We start from the raw sequence: 21,754 nt of genomic DNA, 5'->3' as shown, positions 1-21,754 counted from the left end.
AGAGAATGAGAATGCAGCCACTAACTCTGTTTTGGAGGAAAGAACCCCTGAATGTTGCTGGCACTGGTTTTTTCAGTCTTTTTTAAATCAAAGTTTGGGATTTTTAACAACTCATCAGAAATGTTGTGCGATCAAGTGTGTTATTTGCGTCTGTACGTTGTGTGTAAAAGATTTCTTCATTCTCATCACATGCACAAACAAATACAATGCATGACTGATCTGTCTTACAACTTTCTGTTATTGTCTTTTAGTGATTTCATTTTCGGTGGACTGAAAGTTGAAACCAATCTCTAGATTTGTATACATTCAAAATTAATAAGCACAGGTATGCTATGACTCCTACATCTATACAAAAATGAAGAATTGAAAGTCAGATTTTACTGCCAGTAAAATCTAAAATAGATTCCTTTGCCAACACTTCCACCTAGTGCAATGAAAAAAACTGTGCAAGGTTTATGTCAAATGTTAATTTCCTCAGTGCCATCCAGTCTCAAATTTCTCCCTAACCCTTTCCATAACCCCTCGATGTTTGCAGATCTGTAAGATCTGGATAGGTATAAGCAGTGCAGTTACTTCCACCTTAAACGATCTGCAGAAACAAAGGGTTAGGTCCAAGGGGGAGAGTTAGAGAATGATTTGTCTGGCGGATAAAAACATGATCATAGGATCATGAAAATGAAATTATTAGTACCCCCCACTGAACTTGATCAACTACTATTAATAAAATAGTTACCATCTTAGATAAGCTTGCCGATCATGATTTAAAAAAAAAATCAAATAAGAAATTAGTGTATCAAACTTTAATAATTGAACACATGGAATCAGGCCCAAATGGTTCAGTTTGGTAGAAGTGGAATTTTGATTTAAAGCCTCATTGAGAATAAATCATTTTACAGATTGTGGATACTAATGGGGGCCGATTCAGACGTAGGAAATGTACACCTTTCCTACGCACTTCTCAGTATTTGGTTTTCAGACTTATTCAGTCATGTAACATCCTCTGCAGGAGTGGCTACCTGATGTCATTCAACGGCTGAAAACCCGAGCGAGCACTTGTTGGCAAACAGATTTTCTCATGGTGTTTTCAATCAATAGGGGTTTCAGCTGATGTATCTCAAGCCCTTCATTTAAATACGGTGTACCTTTAAGTTAGACTTTTGTCGACAGACTCACTAGAAAATATTGAGAGAACGGGTTCAGAATACAACACACATGTTTTCCACCGCCAAGGAAGCTCAAGACTTCTTGGAGAAGCACATCAAATCCAACACACAAGGGGACAAGTTGGCAGATGGAAACCCCTTGACTGGCTCATTATTCAGGTGATACCCATGCACAATCACGAAGTCGAACCTATGGCTACGACGCTGCCCTCAGCACAAGACAAGACACCTCAAGTTTGGGTACAAGGAATAATATTACTGTTATTGCTGAGCATCGAACTTGTTATAATTATTTTGCCTATGGTCAAGGACATTTACACAGTGATGACAACACGCCAATTAATGAACAATGGAAAATATATGGAGGTGTCATATATACTCCAACTGTTTTCTTATGTGGCTACAGCACATTGAATCCATTTGGGATAAAAATGGCAATATAAGTTGGTAGCTATCTCCCTACTAATTTGTTTAATTTTGTATTTAAAAAATTATACCGGCAAGAAGAGATGGACAGGCACATGCACTTACCAATAGGATGCATGGGGAGTGATTAGCTCCGTTTTGTAATGACAAAACTGGTTATATGTAGAAACCAGACAACTTTGTTTAAATTTAGCCTCTATAACCGATAAATCAACATATCCCCAAGCAACTGGGAGAGTGTGAGCGATCAGTTATGTACAACTGCGACTCAATCAGTTGGTAAAGCGGCGCGGCGACAGGAATCCAACAAGCCATTGCTTCCCCAAGAGGAAAAGATAAGAAGACGCAAACGAGAGTAATGAACAGCTAAAGACTGTACAGGAAAACATAGCTAACATGCTCTCAATGCTCACCAAAACAAACTGCTACAAAAGAACATGCGCCTCAAAATAAAGTAAAGGCTATTGTGTCAGACACTCAAAAACAAGGTGTACGCATGAATGAACAAGATAACAAAATGTGCCTTTTGGAAACAAAGTTGCAAACTTTAGAAGATTAATTGGACCAGCAAGAAAACACAATGAGAACAAAACAACATGATAATATTGGTGTTGCCGGAAGACGAGTTAAAAGGAGACCTTTTTCGGCGTGAATGCTAAATAGACACGCATGGTAATCTTCAAACTGTGTAACTATCAAACCAAAATAAACATTCTGAGGGCATAATAGCCCTTGTTCGTTCATGCGTACACCTTGTTTTTGAGTGTCTGACACAATTGCTCTACTTTATTTTGAGGTGAATATTCTTTTGTTGCAGTTTGTTTGGATGAGCATATATATATATATATATATATATATATATATATATATATATATATATACACACACAGTGCCGTGCGAAAGTATTCGGCCCCCTTGAACTTTGCGACCTTTTGCCACATTTCAGGCTTCAAACATAAAGATATAAAACCGTATTTTTTTGTGAAGAATCAACAACAAGTGGGACACAATCATGAAGTGGAACGACATTTATTGGATATTTCAAACTTTTTTAACAAATCAAAAACTGAAAAATTGGGCGTGCAAAATTATTCAGCCCCCTTAAGTTAATACTTTGTAGCGCCACCTTTTGCTGCGATTACAGCTGTAAGTCGCTTGGGGTATGTCTCTATCAGTTTTGCACATCGAGAGACTGAAATTCTTTCCCATTCCTCCTTGCAAAACAGCTCGAGCTCAGTGAGGTTGGATGGAGAGCATTTGTGAACAGCAGTTTTCACTTCTTTCCACAGATTCTCGATTGGATTCAGGTCTGGACTTTGACTTGGCCATTCTAACACCTGGATATGTATATTTTTGAACCATTCCATTGTAGATTTTGCTTTATGTGTTGGATCATTGTCTTGTTGGAAGACAAATCTCCGTCCCAGTCTCAGGTCTTTTGCAGACTCCATCAGGTTTTCTTCCAGAATGGTCCTGTATTTGGCTCCATCCATCTTCCCGTCAATTTTAACCATCTTCCCTGTCCCTGCTGAAGAAAAGCAGGCCCAAACCATGATGCTGCCACCACCATGTTTGACAGTGGGGATGGTGTGTTCAGAGTGATGAGCTGTGTTGCTTTTACGCCAAACATAACGTTTTGCATTGTTGCCAAAAAGTTCAATTTTGGTTTCATCTGACCAGAGCACCTTCTTCCACATGTTTGGTGTGTCTCCCAGGTGGCTTGTGGCAAACTTTAAACAACACTTTTTATGGATATCTTTAAGAAATGGCTTTCTTCTTGCCACTCTTCCATAAAGGCCAGATTTGTACAATATACGACTGATTGTTGTCCTATGGACAGAGTCTCCCACCTCAGCTGTAGATCTTTGCAGTTCATCCAGAGTAATCATGGGCCTCTTGGCTGCATCTCTGATCAGTCTTCTCCTTGTATGAGCTGAAAATTTAGAGGGACGGCAAGGTCTTGGTAGATTTGCAGTGGTCTGATACTCCTTCCATTTCAATATTATCGCTTGCACAGTGCTCCTTGGGATGTTTAAAGCTTGGGAAATCTTTTTGTATCCAAATCCAGCTTTAAACTTCTTCACAACAGTATCTCGGACCTGCCTGGTGTGCCTTGTTCTTCATGATGCTCTCTGCGCTTTTAATGGACCTCTGAGACTATCACAGTGCAGGTGCATTTATACGGAGACTTGATTACACACAGGTGGATTGTATTTATCATCATTAGTCATTTAGGTCAACATTGGATCATTCGGAGATCCTCACTGAACTTCTGGAGAGAGTTTGCTGCACTGAAAGTAAAGGGGCTGAATAATTTTGCACGCCCAATTTTTCCGTTTTTGATTTGTTAAAAAAGTGTGAAATATCCAATAAATGTCGTTCCACTTCATGATTGTGTCCCACTTGTTGTTGATTCTTCACAAAAAAATACAGTTTTATATCTTTATGTTTGAAGCCTGAAATGTGGCAAAAGGTTGCAAAGTTCAAGGGGGCCGAATACTTTCGCAAGGCACTCTATATATATAAATGTGTTTTTGCTTTGTCATTATGGGGTATTGCGTGTAGATTGATGAGGGGATTTTTTAAAAATCCATTTTTAGAAAAGGGCTGTATAATGTTTCAAAATGTGGAAAAAGAGAAGGGGACTGAATACTTTGCCGAATGCACTGTACATTTCAATGCATGGAGAATGGTGTTATTTCAAACTTTATAAGAGCTATTGATGAGAGCTAGGTAAATGAGTAATTCATTTGAATAAGGGAATTGTGAATATATTGTTTTAAATGCTGTGCCATTATGCAGAATGTATATTCTACTGCCTTTTAACTTGCAGCGATGGGCACTCTCGAATGTCTTAATTATAGTCTACCCCGACTTTCTCTCTTTCCTATTTCTATCATGTTAAATAATAGCCACTATCGGTATCGACCGTCAGTAACCACACATATTCAACTGCCAATTTACTCTTCCATTTTGTGAAGCCTACATTATCATTCCATTTAATTACATTGTTTCGTTTACCTTGATTTACCTTGCTTCCTCTGTAAACGCCATTACGGCCATGTGGTCGTTTATGAGGAGAATGATTATAACAGTTGATAATTTAAAAAATAACACATCTAGACTAATTAAAATGGGTCGGATGCAGACCAAGCAGTAACAGTTTGAACCCGATGCATGGCCCAACAGTTGGCCGTGTCATCACACAGTTCCACGGTTAATGCAGGCAGGAGACGAGGGTACAGCCTACTATTGTACACTATTCTGCCTATTACAATTCCATGTACACTAAACTGTACTCTAAACATTACCATGGGTTGGAAACAAGGTTTTCCATCCGTTCCCATCCCCCCTAGCAACCAGGGTAGCTTGTAAGTCCTCCTCTCCCCAACCCTTCCCCTTGGGCCTAAGAACAAAGAAAATGAAAAGCATGGAAAAAAAGGTACATACAGTGCATACATTCATCCCCTTGGCGTTTTTCCTATTTTGTTGCATTACAACCTGTAATTTAAATTGATTTTTATTTGGATTTCATGTAATGGACATACACAAAATAGTCAAATTGTTTCAGTGAAATGAAAAAAAATGAAAAAAGCCCCTAAATAAGATCTGGTGCAACCATTTAGCTTCATTAAATAAAGTCCACCTGTGTGCAATCTACGTGTCACCTGATCTGTCACATGATCTCAGTGTATATATACACCTGTTCTGAAAGGCACCAGATTCTGCAAAACCACTAAGCAAGGGGCACCACCAAGCAAGCGGCACCCGGAAGACCAAGGAGCTCTCCAAACAGGTCAGGGACAAAGTACAGAAGTACAGAGAAGTACAGATCAGGGTTGGGTTAAGAAAATATCCAAAACGTTGAATACCCCATGTAGCACCATTAAATCCATTATTAAAAAATAGAAAGAATATGGAACCACATCAAGCCTGCAAAGAGAGGGTCGCCCACCAAAACCCACAGACCAGGCAAGGAGGGCATTAAAACTTCTTATGGCTGGGGGGCAGTATTGAGTAGCTTGGAATAATATAAGGTGCCCAGAGTAAACTGGACCTTTCAGCGTTCCTTAAGGTTCCGTTTTAGGACCAGTATTGTTTTCACAATATATTCTACCTCTTGGTGATGTCATTCAGAAACACAATGTCAACTTTCAGTGCTATGCAGACGACACACCACTACATTTCGATGAAACATGGTGAAGCCCAAAAATTGCCTTACTACATACGCTTGTGTTTCAGACAAAAGGAAGTGGATGGCGGCAAATGTTTTACTTTAAACTTCAAACAAAACAGAGATGCTAGTTCTAGGTCCCAAGAAACAGATCTGCTGTTGGATCTGACAATTAATCCTGATGGTTGTACAGTCATCTCAAATAAAACTGTCATGGACCTCTGCTTTACTCTGGACCCTGATCTCTCTTTTGAAGAACATATCAAGACCATTTCAAGGACCGATTTTTCCATCTACGTAACATTGCAAAAATCAGAAACTTTCTGTCCAAAAATTATGCAGAAAAATTAATCCATGCTTTTGTCAGTTCTAGGTTAGACTACTGCAATGCTCTACTTTCCGGCTACCCGGATAAAGCATGAAATAAACTTCTGTTAGTGCTAAATACGGCTGATAGAATCCTGACTAGAACCAAAAAATGGGATCATATTACTCCAGTGCTAGCCTCCCTACACTGGCTTCCTGTCAAAGCAATGGCTGATTTCAAGGTTTTACTGCTAACCTACAAAGCATTACATGGGCTTGCTCCTACCTATCTCTCTGATTTGGTCCTGCCGTACATACCTACACGTACGCTACGGTCACAAGACGCAGGCCTCCTAATTGTCCCTAGAATTTCTAAGCAAACAGCTGGAGGCAGGGCTTTCTCCTATAGAGCTGGTAACAGTCTGCCTACCCATGTCAGAGACGCAAACTCGGTCTCAACCTTTAAGTTCTTACTGAAGACTCATCTCTTCAGTGGGTCATATGATTGAGTGTAGTCTGGCCCAGGAGTGGGAAGGTGAAAGGAAAGGCTCTGGAGCAACGAACCGCCCTTGCTGTCTCCTGACCCCTCCTGTCTCAGCCTCCAGTATTTATGCTGGAGTAGTTTATGTGTCGGGGGGCTAGCGTCAGTTTGTTATATCTGGAGTACTTCTCCTGTCCTATCCGGTGTCCTGTGTGAATTTAAGCGTGCTCTCTCTAATTCTCTCTTTCTTTCTTTCTCTCTTTCGGAGGACCTGAGCCCTAGGACCATGCCTCAGGACTACCTTACATGATGACTCCTTGCTGTCCCCAGTCCACCTGGCCGTGCTGCTGCTCCAGTTTCAACTGTTCTGCCTTATTATTATTCGACCATGCTGGTCATTTATGAACATTTGAACATCTTGGCCATGTTCTGTTATAATCTCCACCCGGCACAGCCAGAAGAGGACTGGCCACATAGCCTGGTTCCTCTCTAGGTTTCTTCCTAGGCTTTGGCCTCTGGGGAGTTTTTCCTAGCCACCGTGCTTCTACACCTGCATTGCTTGCTGTTTGGGGTTTTAGGCTGAGTTTCTGTACAGCACTTTGAGATATCAGCTGATGTACGAAGGGCTATATAAATACATTTGATTTGATTTTGATTTTGGATGATAGCGGGGTGAGCAGACTGTGGCTCGGGTGGCTGATGTCCTTAATGATCTTTTTGGCCTTCCTGTGGCATTGGATGCTGTAGGTGTCCTGGAGGATAGGCAGTGTGCCCCCAATGATGCTCAAGGCAGACCACACAACCCTCTGGAGAGCCCTGTGTTTTTAATTTATATTCAACCTATATTTAACTAGGCAAGTCAGTTAAGAACAAATTCTTATTTACAATGACGGCTTACCCCAGCCAAACCCTCCCCTAACCCGGACGACACTGGGCCAATCTTGTGCTGCCCTATGGGACTCCTAATCATGGCAGGTTGTGATACAGGCCGGGAATGAACCCAGGTCTCTAGTGATGCTTCTAGCACTGCGATGCAGTGCCGTAGACCGCTGTGCCACTCAGGATCTCCGGTTTTGGGTGGTGCAGTTGCCGTACAAGGCCGGGATACAGCCCGACAGGATGCTCTCAATGGTGCATCTGTAAATGTTTAAGAGGATCTTAGGGGCCAGGTTGAAGAGGTGCTGTTCTTCACCACACTGTCTGTAATCCAGTCTCTGTGGTAAGGGGTCAAAGAAAAACCTACACCTTCAGAGAGTGCCTCAGAATGAGATAAAATGTTCCTATGAGGTAAGTTTTAACTCATGTTTTTATGTCCTTGTACAATTATAGTGTTATAACAAAACAAAAATATATTAATGGAAAGATAAAAGGGTTGTATGGGTTAGTATCCACATCAATGACAACATAGAGCTCATGTCACGTTCTGACCATAGTTATTTTGGCAAGGAAGCCCGAGTGGCAGCCCCAAAAATGTATTGGGGGGAGGCACACAGAGAGTGTGGCGAAGCCAGGTAGGAGACCTGCACCAACTTCCTGTGCTTACCGGAGAGCGAGAGAGACCGGGCAGGCACGGTGTTATGCTGTGGTGCGCACGGTGTCCCCAGTGCGGGTGCGTATCGGCCGGGCTAGAGTGGGCATCAAGCCAGGTGCCATGAAGCCGGCTCTATGCATCTCATCTCCAGTGCGTCTCCTTGGGCTGGCATAGATGGCATCAGCCTTACGCATGGTGTCCCCGGTTCACCGGCACAGCCCAGTGCGGGCTATTCCACCTGGCCGCACTGGCAGGGCGACCAGGAGCATTCAACCAGGTAAGGTTGGGCAGGTTGGTTCTCAAGAGCTCCAGGGCACCTGCACGGTCCGGTCTATCCAGTGCCGCCCCCCGCACCAGGCTGTCTCTCTGTCCTTTGTTTACGGGTGCTCCTGTCTTTCCAGAGCTGCTAGAGTCTCCCACCTGTCCAGAGCTGCTAGAGTCTCCCGCCTGTCCAGAGCTGCTAGTGTCTCCCGCCTGTCCAGAGCTGCTAGAGACTCCCGTCTGTCCAGAGCTGCTAGAGTCTCCCGTCGGTCCAGAGCTGCTAGAGTCTCCCGCCTGTCCAGAGCTGCTAGAGTCTCCCGTCTGTCCTGAGCCGCCAGAGCCGCCAGTCTGCAAGGAGCCGCCAGAGCCGCCAGTCTGCAAGGAGCCGCCAGAGCCGCCAGTCTGCAAGGAGCCGCCAGAGTCGCCAGTCTGCAAGGAGCCGCCAGAGTCGCCAGTCTGCAAGGAGCCGCCAGAGTCGCCAGTCTGCAAGGAGCCGCCAGAGTCGCCAGTCTGCAAGGAGCCGCCAGAGTCGCCAGTCTGCAAGGAGCCGCCAGAGTCGCCAGTCTGCAAGGAGCCGCCAGTCTGCAAGGAGCCGCCAGAGCCGCCAGTCTGCAAGGAGCCGCCAGAGCCGCCAGTCTGCAAGGAGCCGCCAGAGCCGCCAGTCTGCAAGGAGCCGCCAGAGCCGCCAGTCTGCAAGGATCCGCCAGAGCCGCCAGTCTGCAAGGATCCGCCAGAGCTACCTCTCGGTCCTGAGCTACCCCTCGGTCCTGAGCTACTCCTCGGTCCTGAGCTACCCCTCGGTCCTGAGCTACCACTCGGTCCTGAGCTACCTCTCAGTCCTGAGCTGCCCCTCAGTCCGGAGGAGTTTGTTTAGTCCAGTGGGGCCCTTTAGTAGGGTTGCCAATCCTAGGTCGGCGGAGAGGGTCGCCGTTCCTTGGAGGAGACTGAAGAGGACAAAGACTATGGTGGAGTGGGGTCCACGTCCTGCTCCAGAGCCGCCACAGCGGACATATGCCCACCCAGACCCTCCCCTATAGGTTCAGGTTTTGCAGCCGGAGTCCGCACCTTGGGGAGGTACTGTCACGTTCTGACCATAGTTCTTTTGTGTTTTCTTTGTATTGTGTTGGTCAGGACGTGAGCTGAGTGGGCATTCTATGTTGTATGTCTAGTTTGTCTATTTCTATGTTTGGCCTGATATGGTTCTCAATCAGAGGCAGGTGTTAGTCATTGTCTCTGATTGGGAACCATATTTAGGTAGCCTGTTTTGTGTTGGGTTTTGTGGGTGGTTGTCTTCTGTGTTTGTGTCTATGCACCAGATAGGACTGTTTCGGTTTTTTCACATTTGTTGTTTTGTATTTTGTAGTGTTCACGTTTATTGTCCTTATTAAACATGTTGAACACTAACCACAATGCATTTTTTGGTCCTCCTCTCATTCAACGGAAGAAAACCGTTACAGCTCAAGTCAAGTTTTTCTGTTATATACACTTGTGAAGTTATGTATACCCCAGATTGTTAAATATCAATGACAAAAACATACATGAATTACCGTCTGTGCCAGTTCCACGAAACCCCAGTAAAAGGGTTCAGGTCCATGTGATTAAAATAAAAAACCAACATCACACAATTATTTTAAAAAACACCTGGAGGACCTAAACCAAAGGCTTTCTGGTAGTTTCCAAAACACGCCAAATACAAAATAAATGAAAAAGGGAGCCTGAATGTGGATAATTGCTTTGGAAAATTGTGGGGAAGTCCCCTGCACTCAAAACAGTTACATAACTACCAAATAAGTTATGGTCAGATGGCATTTCATAAAGTAAAGAAATAAGGGCCACTTATGGTTTTCATTCCCCAATCACACTGCATGTATTTATTCCTCTGTTCCCCCTCATGTCTTTGTGTGAAATTGTTTGTGTTACGTGTTAATTGTTGACAAGCCAGACTGGTTTGCTTATACCGTGGTGTTCACGTAGATGTTTATTGTTAAACATAAATTATTTGTGACTGTTCTACATGTTTTGCACTTTTGCCTATGGGCTGGAGGTTTTAACGCAATTGCGTCCATCTGTTGGTTTTTTCTGCCTCAATAAAGTGTGCGCCTCTCCACAACTATCTGCTCTCCTGCACCTGACTTCGCTACCAGTATGCACACACTTGACAGCCCTATGAGACACCTGGTCTGGAATTGCCAAAGTGTTGACTTCATTCTACGCCTGACAGTCTGTGGTATTGCTATACAACAATGTGCGGGCAGTAACACAACTATACATGTCACTTCAACTCCAAAATATTAATTGATTGCCTTTTCAAATGAAAGTAGCATTGTGTGGCCAGTATAAAGTCAGATTACTAATTAGATTCACTCCGTGGAAATTGTCAAATATCTTGAAACACAGAAAATGGCTAATGGCAGCCCGGAACGCAACCATTGACTGTGAATGATTGCAGAAGGGGACACAGACAGGAGATTGTGCTGGTGAGAATGGAATAGGGCTCTGTCTGCAAACAATCACAGTCAATGGCCATGTTCCAGGCTGACTACATTACAGACACATGCCAGATCGGTGCCTGGATAGGTGTTTAACATATCAGCTAAACACAAATGATATAGCAATAAGATCCACGATTGCGCAGTCGATGACATGACATGCAATCAATGGTTGATGCAATTTTTGCATTGTGGTCGCCTTAGAAGGCTACCAAATGCTACGCTGACATTTAATTTAAGTAGAATAACATTATTTATCTCGAGGGGCCTTAATTTATGGTGTCAGACACATGCATCTGTGGTTGTTGGGAAAGATTTTGTGTTGGTATTGCTGTAACTGGTAGTGTAATGCGTGCGGGTTGCAGCTTCATAGATGTCTAGCAGTGCTAGTTGAAGGAGACAGGGATATACCAGGGATGCATTTCTAACTCTGTTATATTAGTTTGGATGATGTCCCCTTCCCTGTCCCTCAGGGGACGAAGGTTCATAGGTTACACCTTTCACGACACGTTCCTTGGAGATCCCCTTTTCTCTCACAGCCTCTTCCCCCTATTGGAGTAGACCGCCTTAGGACAGCCACAACTGCAGCTGAGGGAAAAGGAGAATATCAGTCCAAGAGGCTCCAGAACAACACCAGGAGATAGAAACAACAAGTCACGAAGGAAACGCTAGACAAGGTGACCGGGGTCTATGAACTTGTATTTATTTTCATACAAAAATATCTTTATCCATTCACCATGTTAAAATGGTTTCCTCTGTCCATGTAGAGATATTGCCATGCTAAAGTGGTAATGTTTGGGTTGATTAAAGGGAGAATAATATATATATATATATATTTTAATTATCTTCATATTTAATCGATTATGTCACCAAACTAACACAAGTGAAATAATTTTCTTTGTTCTTGTGCTTCCGGCTCAAAGTGAGGTAAGCGTGGATCAAGGCCACCCCCCAGTGGACAACGGATGACAGCGCAGGCGGCACTCAACACTGTCTATCCCGATTAACAGGCTGGCCAGACTGAGAGCTCGTCAACCTCCAACCCCTTTGGCTCCCACCCTGGGCCCAAACCCCCAGTCTTATCAGCTTCCCCTGGGGGATGATAGCAAAAATGAGACACAACAAAGACCCTGAGAGTGACCAAGAGGAGAGACCAGTGTGAGTGATTTATTTAATCAACTAATTATGTTTAATTGTTATCCGATTTAAATGAATCATGTAACAATTAACTCATTAGGAATTGGGGCACCACGAGAGTGGTTCTTTACTGACACAATAGTGTGGCTTGTTACAAAAGAGATAGAGAGAGGGAGACAGAGACATAATACTTTGGTACATTTAGAGGCTGACACGCTCTCTGAGCTCACTCAAGGGGAGGTGACTACTCACTTGTACAATGTTATAGAAACAATTTCCTCTTATGGTTTCTAAGATCACATTCCCATCTTAACAAATTCACATTCATCATTTTTCATATTTCATATTTCATATTTCATACACAACATAGAGGATGGAGACATGTAGTGTGTATACTTTTCAAGTTACAGAATTTACTTTATAACCTTTTTAATGACATCACAAAATAACAACCAAAATGATCTTATTATTATTCAGATCTCACCTCGTGGGGCATCAATGATCATGAGGAAGGTGAGGGATCAGCCCAGACCTACACTGCAGGACCTGGTCAATGACCTGAAGAGAGCTGGGGCCACAGTCTAAAAGAAACCCATTAGTAACACACTAGGCTGTCATAGATTAAATTCCTGCAGCATAAATCAAATCAAATCAAATGTTATTTGTCACATACACATGGTTAGCAGATGTGTAGCGAAATGCTTGTGCTTCTAGTTCCGACAATGCAGTAATAACCAACAAGTAATCTAACTAACAATTCCAAAACTACTACTACATTATTCATCTCATATGTATACGTATATACTGTACTCTATATCTTCTACTGCATCTTTATGTAATACATGTATCACTAGCCACTTTAACTATGCCACTTTGTTTACATACTCATCTTATATGTATATACTGTACTCGATACCATCTACTGCATCTTGCCTATGCCGCTCTGTACCATCACTCATTCATATATCTTTATGTACATATTCTTTATCCCCTTACACTTGTGTGTATAAGACAGTAGTTTTGGAATTGTTAGTTAGATTACTTGTTGGTTATTACTGCATTATCGGAACTAGAAGCACAAGCATTTCGCTACACTCGCATTAATGGTAGTGAAACTTTTACAAGAGGCTGCCAATTACAGTTAATAACAGTAGTCTTCTGGTTTTTACCCATAATGCAGTGCAATCTACAGCATTAATTCCATAAACACATTTAATACAGTGCAGTCAAAAATGTGATTTCCTGTATTTTATGTATTTTTCCACACTATGAGGTTGAATACAGTGAAATTGTGAAAAATGTCAATTGTGCCACAGTGCAGATCATCAGCGGTACAGATTGAATCAAGCTCAAAGACACTCACACAAAGTTCTTTAGATTCTCTGTTTTACTAGAAAACCACTAGGGCAAGATTAATGCTGCAAAACTGGTTTGTTTGGACGTTGCGGAACTATTCCCAGCCAAATGACACAAGGTGGGTGAGAGGGGAGCTTTGCATAAAAAAATTGAAGTTCTTTAAGGAGATTACGGCACAATGATGAGACATACAAGACTGATGGTGAATTTTCAAAACCATTCAAGTACCCTGACCCTTCCGTTTTGAGTTACAATGATTAACTGTTTTAAAATCATTATGTTTTCACTCTGATCTTGCTACTGTGAAGTCATAACACTAGATTTTGTGTGCCCTCTATTTTCCTCATCCAGGTAGCCAACAGTAGTATGTAGCTAGCTAATCCTTAACACATTATTCCACTATGACTAACAGTAGCTTGTTCTGCCCGGTGCTAACTGGTTGCTGACCAACCTGTGATATTTCTCTAATCCTCAAACCACCTCTTCATTTCACTCCCATAGGCTGGAGGACGAGCCAAACAGAGACGACAAGTCATGGGACAGCAAATCGGACTTTAGATGGAATGCCCGCTCTGCTTCGCACCCGGACCTATGCATTGTGGGTCAGAGCCTTACATTGTGAATGAGGGGGCTGGTTAGTGGAAGACCAAGTCGGATTACGAATTAGCAGGAGGATTTAATACTTTTACCATCAATTCCCATTATTAAAGTGGCTGGAGTTGAGTCAGTGTGTTGGCAGTAGCCACTCAATGTTAGTGGTGGCTGTTTTAACAGTCTGATGGCCGTGAGATAGAAGCTGTTTTTCAGTCTCTCGGTCCCAGCTTTGATGCACCTGTACTGACCTCGCCTTCTGGATGATAGCGGGGTGAACAAGCAGTGGCTCGGGTGGTTGTTGTCCTTGATGATCTTTATGGCCTTCCTGTAACATCGGGTGGTGTAGGTGTCCTGGAGGGCAGGTAGTTTGCCCCCGGTGATGCGTTGTGCAGACCTCACTACTCTCTGGAGAGCCTTAGGGTTGTGGGCGGAGCAGTTGCCGTACCAGGCGGTGATACAGCCCGCCAGGATGCTCTCGATTGTGCATCTGTAGAAGTTTGTGAGTGCTTTTGGTGACAAGCCGAATTTCTTCAGCTTCCTGAGGTTGAAGAGGCGCTGCTGCGCCTTCTTCACAATGCTGTCTGTGTGGGTGGACCAATTCAGTTTGTCTGTGATGTGTATGCCGAGGAACTTAAAACTTGCTACCCTCTCCACTACTGTTCCATCGATGTGGATAGGGGGGTGTTCCCTCTGCTGTTTCCTGAAGTCCACAATCATCTCCTTAGTTTTGTTGACGTTGAGTGTGAGGTTATTTTCCTGACACCACACTCCGAGGGCCCTCACCTCCTCCCTGTAGGCCATCTCGTCGTTGTTGGTAATCAAGCCTACCACTGTTGTGTCATCCGCAAACTTGATGATTGAGTTGGAGGCGTGCCGGGCCACGCAGTCGTGGGTGAACAGGGAGTACATGAGAGGGCTCAGAACGCACCCTTGTGGGGCCCCAGTGTTGAGGATCAGCGGGGTGGAGATGTTGTTGCCTACCCTCACCACCTGGGGGCGGCCCGTCAGGAAGTCCAGTACCCAGTTGCACAGGGCGGGGTCGAGACCCAGGGTCTCGAGCTTGATGACGAGCTTGGAGGGTACTCGGGTGAGTCACATGAAGCTTAGTAAATATCTCCTTGAAACGGCGGTGAAGTGGAAGAATATTTTCAGCAGCTGCTGACTTCTCTCTCCTCGATGCTCTCCTGCTCCAACTGTTCCGTTCTGTGTTTCACCGCCTCTGAATCCCCTAACCCCGAATAGATTTTCCCCTGTTCATACAGTGGCTTGCGAAAGTATTCACCCCCTTTGGCATTTTTCCTATTTTGTTTCGTTACAACCTGGAATTAAAATATATATTTTTGGGGCTTTGCATCATTTGATTTACACAACATGCCTACCACTTTGAAGATGCTAAATGTTTTTTGATTGTGAAACAAGCAAGAAATGTAAAAACAAACAACAACAACAAAAAAAAGAACTTGAGCATGCATAACTATTCACCCTCCTGTCACGGTTTTCTTTAGGTGAAGTAGAGGCGGACCAAAATGCAGCGTGGTTGTTATTCATTGTTCTTTAATAAAAAAAACTGTACACGAATAAACTAACAAAACAACAAATGTGCAAAAACCTAAAACAGTCCTATCTGGTGCAAAACACAGAGACAGGAACAATCACCCACAAACACACAGTGAAACCCAGGCTACCTAAATATGGTTCCCAATCAGAGACAATGACTAACACCTGCCTCTGATTGAGAACCATATCAGGCCAGACATAGAAATAGACAAACAAGACATCCAACATAGAATGCCCACTCAGATCACACCCTGACCAACCAAAACATAGAAACATACAAAGCAAACTATGGTCAGGGTGTGACACCCCCAAATTCAACAGTTTGTTGAGCCACCTTCTGCAGCAATTACAGCTGCAAGTCTCTTGGGATATGTCTCTATAAGCTTGGCACATCTAAACACTGGAATTTCCGCCCATTCTTCAAAGCAAAACTGCTCCAGCTCCTTCAAGTTGAATGGGTTCCGCTGGTGTACAGCAATCTTTAAGTCGTACCACAGATGCTCAATTGGATTGAGGTCTGGGCTTTGACTAGGCTATTCCAAGACATTTAAATGTTTCCCCATAAACCACTCAAGTGTTGCTTTAGCAGTATGCTTAGGATCATTGTCCTGCTGGAAGGTGGACCTCTGTCCCAGTCTCAAATCTCTGGAAGACTGAAACAGGTTTCCCTCAAGAATTTCCCTGTATTTAGCACCATCCATCATTCCTTAAATTCTGACCAGTTTCCCTGTCCCTGCCGATGAAAAACATCCTCACAGCATGATGCTGCCACCACCATGTTTCACTGTGGGGATAGTGTTCTCGGGGTGATGAGAGGTGTTGGGTTTGTGCCAGACATAGCATTTATCTTGATGGCCAAAAAGCTACATTTTAGTCTCATCTGACCAGAGTACCTTCTTCCATATGTTTGGGGAGTCTCCCGCATGCCTTTTGCTTTTTAAGCAATAACTTTTTTCTGGCCACTCTTCTGTAAAGCTCAGCTCTATGGAGTGTATGGCTTAAAGTGGTCCTATGGACAGATACTCCAATCACTGCTGTGGAGCTTTGCAGCTCCTTCAGGGTTATTTTTGTTCTCTTTGTTGCCTCTCTGATTAATGCCCTCTTTGTCTGGTCCGTGAGTTTTCGTGGGCGACCCTCTCTTGGCAGGTTTTTTGTGGTCCCATATTCTTTCTATTTTTGAATAATGGATTTAATGGTGCTCCGTGGGATGTTGAAAGTTTTGGATATTTGTATATAACCCAAGCCTGATCTGTACTTCTCCATAACTTTTTCCCTGACCTCTTTGGAGAGCTCCTTGGTCTTCATGGTGCCGCTTGCTTGGTGGTGCCCCTTGCTTAGTGGTGTTGCAGACGCTGGGGCCTCTCAGAACAGATGTATATATACTGAGATCATGTGACAGAACATGTGACAGTTAGATTGCACACTGATGGACTTTATTTAACTAATGATGTGTCTTCTGAAGCTAATTGGTTGCACCAGATCTTATTTAGGGGCTTCATAGCAAAGGGGGTGAATACATATATATGCATGCACCACTTTTCTGTTGTTTTTAAAAATTTCGCTTCACCAATTTGGACTATTCTGTTTATGTCCATTACATGAAATCCAAATAAAAATACATTTAAATTACAGGTTGTAATGCAACAAACACGCCAAGGGGGATGAATACTTTTGCAAGGCACTGTAGATCTAGGATTCTACCCAATCCCAATTTTAATGTATCTCTTTGTCTCTCTTTCACCCAACACAATATAGGTTTTGAATTAGTGTTGTAATGAATCCTCTTCTTTGGTTAAATACACTGTTCATTTATATATATATTTTTTAACGGTATTATACAATACAACTAATAGCAATGTACTACATTGTTGTAAATCGCAATGGTTATTTTAGGTGTAATTTGTAAATGATATCGTAAATTCCAATTAAATGTTGGTTTAACAGTACATTCATGTATTTCAAATGGTACTGCAATTCCACCCCACAGAATACAGTACCTTACCATGTTTTTGGAGCGGCAAAAACCTTTTTACCACATGATGCATGGTATTGTTGTTTCTGTCTCATCTACATATTTTGAGGCGTGCCTTGTAAGACTGCATTTGTTGCATCTGTAAGTGAAAGTACTGTACCAATTGATTTGTGGTTGTTGGTCCCAAACAATAAAATGTGTATAGGGGACATAATGGAGTGGCAGCAAGCTTACAACCTTTAATGGTTGAGTATTTCCCATGTCCTTGGTCTATTTTGCCCTGTACTCCCTGCAAGTTTGGAAACCTTTGCCAAGGCCTCTATAAGTGTAAGTGATATTAAAGAACACCTTCCTAATATTGAGTTACAGCTCTTTCTGCCCTCAGAAAAGCTTCAATTTGAAGGGGCATGGGCAAGAAGTTGTTGAAAGTGTTCTGCAGGGATGCAGGCCCATGTTGACTCCAATGTTTCACACAGTTGTGTCAAGATAAATCCTTTATAACTGGCTGTCCTTTGGGTGGTGGACCATTCTTGATACACACAGGAAACTGATCAGTGTGAAAAACCCAGCAGCTTGGCAGTTCTTGACACACTCAAACTGATGCGCCTGTCACCTACTACTGTAAAATACCCCGTTCAAAGGCACTTAACTCTTTTGACTTGCCCATTCAACCTCTGAATGGCACACATACACAATCCATGTCTCAATTGCCTCAAGGCTTACAGATACTTATTTAAGCTGTCTCCGCCCCTTCATCTACACTGATTGGATTTAACAGGATCATAGTTTTAGTTACCAAGTGTTCCTAATGTTTTGTACACTCAGTATACATATTTGATATGCTGTAATATGAAAATATATTACCTAGCAGCCAACCTGCTTGCACCAATCCCATGCTGTTACAGGTAAATACTGTAAAATACAAACCCCACCTTCCCTCAATGAATTTCATTCATTTATTCATTACAATTGCCGTTGAGCATAGAGCACATAGTCTTATGGCTATTGTGAAATGAATCAAGTCAATAGAATAGTTGAATGGAGCAGAAAGGACCATATGTGCTGACTATTTTTAAATAGAGGGGTACATGATGCACATGCCTTGTTCTTTCATTTGCAGTTTTTACTAAAACAGGATGATAATCGCCTCATGAAGACAGCCAATTCTTGGTTCATATTGTTTCCCTATTAGTGATCCCATACTGTGCTACAGCAGAGAGAGTTTTGACTACAAGGAGAGTGACAGGGGGCTTTTCCCTTCTTTGAGGAAAACAAATACTCATTGCAATATCCTAAATCATAGACATACCCTTCCTTTGATAAATTTGCATGTGAACACATCGATTTATGAATTGAAAGATATTAGAGCATACGACTAGTGGGAGCATACTACATTATTATTGGATTTTGAAAGAGAGAGATTTAGTTAGAGGGAAACATTGACACTCACCCGTGTGTGCTGATGGCTGGCTCACTCCCACAAGTCTCTGCGAATGAGATGATGATTGCCCTGGGTGGCAGGCTTAGACTGGGCCTCTAGTCTGAGTGGCTGCGTCGGATGAAAGGCTGTGGCCCTTGCACGGACATAGGGAGCCTGCCACAATCTCCCCAAGGAGAGGCCACTGGTGAAGTCTGTGGGGGGCGGGGTACGGGACAAGGCTGGACCTCAAACAGTGAGGGTGAGGCCGGGCAGAAAACAGAGCGAGCGTTACTTATTAACAGTTTTCTTAATACTTCTTGTTTATAGTTTTCACCAGCCTTGTCATTAGGCATACCTCTTGTTTTACCTTACATAAACAAGCCACCAAATATATATTGTTATCCTAGCTTAAGTTCAAGTTTAAGTCTTTTAAATCTTTGTTGAAGACCATTTTAGTTCACCTTCAGTGTCTAATCACCTCTTGATTTTCACCTAAAATGACACCCAAATATAACTGCCTGTAGCTCAGGCCCTGAATCTTGATACCATTTGAAAGGACTTTGAAACACTTAAGTTTGTGGAAATGTGAAAGGAATGTGGAAAAATATAACACATTAGATCTGTACCATCATCTTTGAAATACAAGAGAAAAGCCATAATGTATTGTTCCAGCCCAGGTAAAATGTAGATTATGGACACTAGATGGCAGCAGTGTATGTGCAAAGTTTTAGACTGATCCAATGAACCATTTCATTTCTGTTCAAAATGTTGTTCCAAGACTGCTCAAATGTGCCTAATTTGTTTATTAATAACTTTTCTAGTTCAAAACTGTGCACACTCCACTTCTATCTCTCTTTGATTTTTATTTTTTGTTTATACCTTCCGGAAACCTGCATCACCCACTGTGATACGGAATCGCTATCACCTTTAATTTTTATTTTATTTTTATGACACACTCAAGAACCTCCAGACGCTAACCAGCTAACTAGCTACAAGCTATTTAGTCATTGTTAGTTTTTTTTCTAAACCTGGATAACACTCGCCAGCCCAGCTTCCCTGCCCATCCACCGCTGCCCCCTGGACACTGATCTCTTGGCTACATAGCTGACGCACGCTGGACTGTCCATTAATCACGGTACTCCATTCTGCTTGTTTGTTTTATCTGTCGACCCAGTTGCCTAGTCAACGCCATTTTACCTGCTGTTTGTTGTGCTAGCTGATTAGCCTCGCCTACTGTTTTTAGCTAGCTTTCCCAATTCAACACCTGTGATTACTGTATACCTCGCTGTATGTCTCTCCCAAATGTCAATATGCCTTGTATACTGTTGTTCAGGTTAGTTATCATTGTTTTAGTTCACAATGGAGCCCCTAGATCCACTCTGCATACCCCTGTTACCTCCTTTGTCCCACCCCCCACACATGCGGTGACCTCACCCATTACAACCAGCATGTCCAGAGATACAACCTCTCTCATCATCACCCAGTGCCTGGGCTTACCTCCGCTGTACCCGCACCCCACCATACCCCTGTCTGCGCATTATGCCCTGAATATATTCTACCATGCCCAGAAACCTGCTCCTCTTATCCTCTGCCCCCAACGCTCTAGGCGACCAGTTTTGATAGCCTTTAGCCGCACCCTCATACTACTCCTTCTCTGTTCCGCGGGTGATGTGGAGGTAAACCCAGGCCCTGCATGTCCCCAGGTACCCTCATTTGTTGACTTCTGTGATCGAAAAGTCTTGGTTTTATGCATGTCAACATCAGAAGCCTCCTCCCTAAGTTTGTTTTACTCACTGCTTTAGCACACTCTGCTAACCCTGATGTCCTTGCCGTGTCTGAATCCTGGCTCAGGAAGGCCACCAAAATTCAGAGATTTCCATACCCAACTATAACATCTTCCGTCAAGATAGAACTGCCAAAGGGGGCGGAGTCGCAGTCTACTGCAGAGATAGCCTGCAAAGTAATGTCATACTTTCCAGGTCCATACCCAAACAGTTTGAACTACTAATTTTGAAAATTACTCTCTCCAGAAACAAGTCTCTCACTGTTGCCGCCTGCTACCGACCCCGTCAGCTCCCAGCTGTGCCCTGGACACCATTTGTGAATTGATCGCCCCCATCTAGCTTCAGAGTTTGTCCTGTTAGGTGACCTAAACTGGGATATGCTTAACACCCCGGCAGTCCTACAATCTAAGCTAGATGCCCTCAATCTCACGCAAATCATCAAGGAACCCACCAGGTACAACCCTAACTCTGTAAACAAGGGCACCCTCATAGACGTCATCCTGACCAACTGGCCCTCCAAATATACCTCCGCTGTCTTCAACCAGGATCTCAGCGATCACTGCCTCATCGCCTGTATCCGCCACGGAGCCGCAGTCAAACGACCACCCCTCATCACTGTCAAACGCTCCCTAAAACACTTCTGTGAGCAGGCCTTTCTAATCGACCTGGCCCGTGTATCCTGGAAGGACATTGACCTCATCCCGTCAGTTGAGGATGCCTGGTCATTCTTTAAAAGTAACTTCCTCACCATTTTGGATAAGCATGCTCCGTTCAAAAAATGCAGAACCAAGAACAGATACAGCCCTTGGTTCACCCCAGACCTGACTGCCCTCGACCAGCACAAAAACATCCTGTGGCGGACTGCAATAGCATCGAATAGCCCCGTGATATGCAACTGTTCAGGGAAGTCAGGAACCAATACACGCAGTCAGTCAGGAAAGCTAAGGCCAGCTTCTTCAGGCAAAAGTTTGCATCCTGTAGCTCCAACTCCAAAAAGTTCTGGGACACTGTGAAGTCCATGGAGAACAAGAGCACCTCCTCTCAGCTGCCCACTGCACTGAGGCTAGGAAACACGGTCTCCACCGATAAATCCATGATTATCG

Source organism: Oncorhynchus keta, chromosome 35 (assembly GCF_023373465.1).
Source record: "Oncorhynchus keta strain PuntledgeMale-10-30-2019 chromosome 35, Oket_V2, whole genome shotgun sequence".
NCBI lineage: Eukaryota > Metazoa > Chordata > Actinopteri > Salmoniformes > Salmonidae > Oncorhynchus > Oncorhynchus keta.
Note: the sequence above shows the minus strand (reverse complement) of the source record.